This window comes from Thunnus maccoyii, chromosome 10 (genome assembly GCF_910596095.1).
Source record: "Thunnus maccoyii chromosome 10, fThuMac1.1, whole genome shotgun sequence".
NCBI lineage: Eukaryota > Metazoa > Chordata > Actinopteri > Scombriformes > Scombridae > Thunnus > Thunnus maccoyii.
Genome location: NC_056542.1, coordinates 33714642 through 33722038, shown reverse-complemented (window position 1 = coordinate 33722038; position 7397 = coordinate 33714642). Strand labels below are relative to the sequence as shown.

The 7397-nt window shown below is 40.8% G+C and overlaps 1 long non-coding RNA gene across 1 annotated transcript; it reads right to left on the bottom strand.

The window, feature by feature from the left end:
- Nucleotides 1-586: 586 nt before the first annotated feature.
- Nucleotides 587-6159, bottom strand: LOC121905954. The gene is made up of 3 exons (XR_006098500.1): nucleotides 6100-6159; nucleotides 1339-1571; nucleotides 587-1193 (listed from the first exon to the last, which is right to left on the bottom strand). It is a non-coding gene; the product is annotated as an uncharacterized LOC121905954 (long non-coding RNA).
- Nucleotides 6160-7397: the final 1238 nt, after the last annotated feature.

Genomic DNA, 7397 nt, shown 5'->3' with positions numbered 1-7397 from the left:
ATGTAATGGAACCTAGTTTACTAATCCAACAAGTAGGCAAGCCCTTAGTAACGACATAGCAACAGACACAATGTTTAGTCCCTGTTGAGTCAGCCAGCCAACTTGAGCTAATGCTTTCTAGAGATCGTGGGATTTTTCCAAACTGAATAAATACCACACATATAAACACAAAACTGTTTTGCTAGCTCAATCTTGTTGCAGCTAAGATAAAAAAAATTTTTTTTTTCCATGGACAGATTTAGTTACTACATCCGCAAACTTCATATACATTAAACCTGTAGCGCCATGTCACCGACTCACTGGCACAGCTGATGGCTTTTCAAGTTATTAACTACCTTTGAAATAAAGAACAAAAAAATTGTTTTAGATAGTTTACTAAATGTTTACTTCCAGTGTGCTCTTAAATATTCATTTACATATTATATATTTTCAGAATTGTGGCAAGAGTTTTTCCATATACCATTTAGCTTATTTTATACATTTCTTAATTAAGCTGTGTTGGAAATCTAATACACACACAAACAAACACAAACACACATAATAATAACTTTCAGAGGTACAATGGGTGCTGATACATTTGGGGCTATTTTTAGATATTGAATTGCATATTGGCATTAAAAGTACAGTTGCTGAAACAGCTGTCAATAAAGTCCATGCTGGATCTCTGCAGTTTAGCAGGTGATGCCATAGAGCTGTTTGAGGCTCTGTCCTCCGAGGGCCTGATGTTTCCATGACTGGCACACAGCATGTTGCTCCACCATGTTCTGTTATCCAGAGAAGGTGCCCAGTAGCTGTATAGGGAGCTCTCTGACTTATGGACATGATTTCCCTCACTTCCAGTCTGCCCTCGGCCAGTTTCTGGATGGTAGTGCTCCTGATACTGTGATTTGTGTAAATCACTGATGTGCCTGCCTCTTTACAGATACGTGTGAGCATAGAACCCGGGTAATTTAAACCCTTTGGCTCCAAAGACTACCACACTTCCCCTAATTTTTCTCCTCTTTTTGGATGGAGGTAAAAAGCTTTAGCCTCTTGAGGAATTTTAGATAAGTACTTTTCAAATGATGAAACTGGGCAAAGTTAATTTCCGGGGTCTTCAAACATAGCCCCTCTTCTGCTCTGGCGATCCCTTTCATGATGGTTTTTGTGGTTTTTTGTTTCCTCGTTGAAAGTGAGTGTCACATATTTGGTACCTTGAGGTAGAAATAAAACAGGAATCAGGCAAGTTTGACCATGTTTCTTCAGAACACCGTTATTATTATTTTGTTATTATTATGCTATTATGCCAGACTTCACAAGTCTTTTAGCCTCTTTGATGTTGCGCTTTGATTAACTCACCTGTTGAATCTCATTTTATTATGAAAGATTGTGGTGTAAGTTTCCTCAGACCCTCTTTTCCTCTCCTCCCGAAATGTAGCCGGATGTTGAACCACACTTTATTCACCAGGCCCCATGGTGTGTTTGGGTTCATTGCCTCTGAGTTCCTCAGTATTGTCAGGTTCTCTTCAGAGATTGCGGGATGACGTTCAGTGTTGTCATGGCCTGCTCTCCTGAGAAACTTTATGCGTCCACTAAAGACATTATTTGACATAGTGAACTCACTGTCTTGCATGATACACCATGCCTGACTAAGAGAATGTCGTTAATAATAAAGCAGTTAATGCCAGCTCTCAACCCGACATAGCTACTAATGGAGTAGTACTGACCCTGATTATTTCTAATTGAACCATAAAATTCATGGAGAATCCTGTTGAGATCATCTTTTGTAATAGCTGCAAAATCCACAACTTGCTTAGTGTTTTCCAGATAGTCCAGGAAACATTTGCAGTATAAAACTCAGGAGACTCAGCAGCCACACATTTCTCTGTTCTTTATTTCTCTGTTTAGCATTCTATTCATCTATTGTTGCTAACTTTGGAGCTGAACAACAGATGTGACTTTTCTTGGTCTTGACAAGTTGCAGCATTTACACACTGTAGTCTGTACTGTACATTTACTGCCAGATTGACAACTTACTGCTAACCTTTTCCTCTGCTCCGCGAGCATTCACCGTCACTTTTCTGCTGCTCGCTCTCACTCAACCACTCACAAGCCACACACACACATTAAACACTGCCCTATTCCTTAAAAGGAGCTACGCTACTAAGAGTTTCCCAGGCAATGACACAGAGGTTGACTCACGTTTTGGAATAGTGCTGCACAGAGGCTCCCAAATGCTATTGATTCCGAATGAATGTATTGTGGAAACTTGAAGCCTACAGTGTCTCAAGGGTAAAAGTCCCGAATTTCTCTCCCTGTTGCTCTTTTCTAGGTGATGTCATTGCGTCCTAATTTGGTGTTATTACTAGCATTAAAAAAAACTTTTTTTTTGCTTTGGCAGGGGTTCTCCTTTGCCTGGTGGCCCACCAGATCTATACAACTATAGAACACTGACCACTGAAAGTGGACTGTCAGGACTCCGATAAAGTTTAATATAGGAATGAATGCAAGTTGAGCTCACAGATAAAACTCTGCTTCGCATCTATGTCCTAGTTTCCTGATATGGTCATCTCACAGTATAATTTCCCTGTGGGTGCTAACAATTCCCTGTGTGTGCCCAGTCACCCATGAATCTGTGCCTATACATACAGAGGACATCCAACCATCCAATTTCTGCCACTTATCTGGGACTGGGTCGCAGTGGCAGCAGACTGAGTAAGGCAACCCAGACATCCATCTCTCTTCCTCAAGCTCCTCCAGGGGGATCCCAAAGCGTTCCCAGGCTAGATGACTTATGTAATCCCTCCAGCGTGTTCTGGGTCTGCCTGATGACACACTTTCGTCAAAACCTAAGTGTGACATCAGGCTCAACTAGTCTCCTACCAGTTGGACATGCCCCAGAACACCTCTAAAGGGAAGTGTCCAGGAGCATCCTAACCAGATACCCAAACCACCTTAGCTTTTGACGCAAAGGAGTAGTGGCTTTACTATAAGCTCCCTTCTCACCCTATCTCTAAGGCTGAGCCCAGACACCCTAAGGAGGACACTCATTTCAGCTGCTTGTATCTGCAATGTCATTCTTTCCTTCACAACCCGAAGCTTATGACCATAGGTATGAACTGGAAAGTAGACCAACTGGTAAATTGAAACCCAATGATCAATCCAGTACAACACCCGTATTACCACTGATGCTGCAGACCTGCCTGTCAATCTCACACTGCATCTTACCCTCACTTGTGAACAAGACCCAGGGATATTTGAACTCCTCCACTTAGGACAGCAACTCACTCCCAACCCAGAGGGAGCAGTCCACCATTTTCTGGCAGACAATCATGGCCTCAGACCTGGATTTGCTGATTTTTATCCCAACTGTATGTTCTTCTGAAGAAGCCAGCAGAATCACTTCGTCAAACTCTGCCTATACTGGATGTCAGTTGGGTTTAGGAAATCCTAAAAGTTTTCCTTCTACCAGTTTTTCTCCCCTGCTGAAAACAGCGTGAGCTAAGCCCTGCTTCCCCTTCCTGAATCCTTTGACAGTTTACCAGAACTACTTTTATGGCAACTGCAAGTCTTTCTCCATGACCTCTCTGAACTCCTCTCACACCTGGTTTTTGCCTCAGCAACCACTGAAGCTGCTGCCCTTCTGAACCTCTGGTACCTGTCTGCTGCTTCAGGAGACCAAGCCCAAAAAGCATCCTCTTTAATCTTGGTGGCGTCCTTCATCACCAGTGTCCACGAGCAGGTTCTTCAGCTGCTTCCACAGCAGGCACTCACGACCTTCTGGCCACAACCCCTAGCAGCTGCCTGGACAATTGAAGCCCATAATATGCCACTGTTGCCAACGTTCCAAAGGAGAAACTGCACTGACGAAGCTAACAGAAGAGTTATTTTGTGAAGACAAGAAGAGAAATTAAAGGGCCCTTGTTGGGGGTATTCTCTCTCTCTCTCCATGAACAAGTATGATGGCGGCACGACTGATGTTTGTGGCGGCCTCTCCTAGTTCCAACTATGCACTTGTTATGAGAAATACTGGCTTGGAGCTAAATCAGCTGAGCACATTTGGTCTGTGATGTTTCCTCTCATACTGCTATGAGAGGAAACATCGAAAGCGGGGCAAGCGCAGAAGAGTGCAAGCTAGGTTAATTGTTAACCCATACAACCAGCAGTTCCAACAATCATGCTGCCTAATGTTCTCTGGACAGCAAAATGTATGATATAACTCCCCCATCAGTCACTCGTTGACATGCAAGAGCTGTCTACATCGAACTGAGACATGTACCTTTCTCCCTAAATGCACTTTATAAATAAATACACTGTGCTGCTAACTGCTTGTTCTTTTTTGTTTTTGTTTTCTCTTGGAATTTCTATGTTTTTATCATTCTTTAAAGGGAATTTTTAGATATACAGTATATCTTTATCCTTTCTATTGTTGTTGCACTGCTGTGGGCTAAGAGGAACAGCACTTTGTTTTTTTGTGTATGCAAATACACAAGAAAATGACAAACTAAATCTTGAATATTGAATCTTGAATCATGGTCCACTCAGATTCCATATTGAATTGAAGACCTCACAGACAAGGGCCTATGCCAGACATTTCCAGTTCACCCTAACTACACGTTTGGGTTTACCAGGTCTGTCTGGCAGACTCCTCTTCCACCTAAACCAACTCACCACTAGGTGGTTAACAGCTAAGAGCTCTGCTTCTCTCTTCACCCAAGTATCCAAGACATGCGGCTGCAGATCTGATGATACAACTACAAATCCAATCATCAATCTTCAGCTTAAGGTGTTCTGGTACCAGGTACACTTGTGAACTAGCTTAGGCTCAAACATGGTGCTTATTATGACCAATCCATGATTAGCATAGGAGTCCAATAACAAAGTACCACTTGGGTTCAGATCAGGCAGGCAATTCCTCCCAGTCAACCCCCTCCAGGTTTCTCCATTGTTGCATTGTTGCTGAGTCTTTAGAGAGTAATGCTGACCCTAAAATCACAAAAATAACAAATGAAGTCGTGAGCACTTACAAATAAGTGTATATAACTTTTTTAATGATGCACAGCAGCAAAAAAAACCCAACAAAAAAACCAATGCATTTCGACGTAGGCTTTATTCAGCATTACTGAAACAATTGAGGGTGCAATCCCTATTAAACAGCAGCTAGGAACCTGCTGATAATTACAACCAGCTGATACAAATTGTTGGGACTCAGCTAGGAGCAGGTTTAATTATTGGGAATAAGTAATAATTATCAAAGATAATTATTAATTATTAAAAGTCAGTAAAATTATTAATATGAATTAATAATAACAGGGCACCACCCTGAGGTCAGGGACCAACAACCAAACAGTGGATATTGTCTCAGGAAGGGGTGTTCATCTAAGAATGTCAACATCTGAGAGATATTAACATTACAGGATGAACAGTGAAGGTTTGAATTCAAGCACTGACCCCGTCACAAAGCTGTTATCACAGTATGTATACAAACAATCACAGGAAACTTCTCTCTATATGCAGTTTATAAACATTAGCATCAATATCATATCAATTATAAATCAATAATGCTTCAATTAAAAAACATCTATCATACAGCTACACTAAGGAAAGTACCCCATGTGGGATTATGTCACGTGAGAGTTCTGGTCAACAGGATTGACAGCAAGATTTGAACAGAGGCTATGATTAAACACATGCCTCTGATCACCAAAATGGCGTCGGACAAAGCTGAGCGTCTGCGTTGCCTAGCAGCACGTGTCTGACTATAGAATAGAGTGTGTGAGCATCAAAATGTACAGGTGTGTACATGCAGGTGAGGTAGAGACGTAGCATGGGAATGCTCTTATTCGCTGGCTGCGGTCTGACTTCAACGAATAAAATGCAACCCACAGTCTAACACATGATGGCAAGCTAACACAAAGCAGTCCAAGCAGTTGGACACACACAAATCAGTTTAGTGTGATAAACACAACCAAGACAAGCAGCAAACAGCAATAATACTTTCACAGTATTCTCAGCAGAAACAACTGGACTCATGGTCCGTTAGCTTCACAACAACAGCAATAAAGCTGAAAATAACTCACATTTTAGTAACCTATCTCCGCCCAGACTTAAGCCTCTTACTTGTGTCACTTAAGGGAGCATTTTAGTCCGTCTTTCCGATCTGGCAAGGTTCCTTGGGCGGTTCCTGTCAATGGGTTCACAGCAGCGGCTCCTCGGTGGGGCTGTGGAGTTGGCGTCTTTCTTTGTTATTAGGCTTTGTGACTGCATGCAGGCCTGCTTTTGTCTCATGCATATGCCGTATGAGGCCCAACAAAATCATCCAAACAGCGATCGTCAAAAAAAAAGTACTAGTAAGAAAAATAATAATTAAGACAATTTAAGCCATCTGAGGAGATATATCACATTATGTGATTGCAACAACCACATAGTGACCGACTGATTTACACACTAACAATAAAATTAGCATGTATGTGGGTCTATATAAGTAACCTCATCATGTGCAAAATCTCCATAAAAAATAGCCTACAAGTGAATGTACACAAATACAAACAACCATCTCCAAGAGACAAATATTAGTTAGAAAAATATTAGTAAGAAAAATAGTAATTTTCCTATTAGAAAAAATTAATAAGAGAAAATATAACGCATTCTGTTATTACAAGAGCCAGATGAGTGACTGATGGATCTACTCAATATATTACACGTGTGATTGTAACAGCAAATTAAGTGACTGATAGATTTACTAAATATATCATATATTGTGATTGTAACAGTCAGATAAGTGACTGCTAGATTTACACACTTACAATAAAAAAATGTATGTATGCAAATATGAAGACCAATCATGTGGAAAACCTCCATAGAACATACAAATGCATATACATCAATTATACATATAATCATAAAAAACATGACAACAGCAATACTTTGTTTAAGCCACTTCCTCTCTCTATCACCTCCCCTCCACAGTGACCTAACAGTCATGATACCCATGAAGCATAGACTCCAAACTCCATGGCCTGCAGAATTAAAGGCTCTGGCTACAGCAGACCTCTCATCCCTATTTTTGATACTACACTTATAAAATCCTAATTCTAAATTCTCTTTTTGTATTGCCTTCATAGCAAAACACACAAGGACATTTTAATGGGTAAATTATGGTAAAATTATTATATAAATGTGATTCTACCCCTGACTTTAATTTTTCTACTTGTGTGGGGATGTAAAACCTAGTCCCCCTTAATCATAGCATTATAATTCACACAGTTTGAACAAGGAAAAATTCCCGGGGAGAGAGAACTTAAAAAATGTGTATGCCTAACAAAGAGCTCTGTCTTCACAAGTTTGTCCCTCAAATTATTTGATCGTTTGGTAGCGAATATTGGAGGGTTAACAAACTCTCAGCCAACAATGAGGTC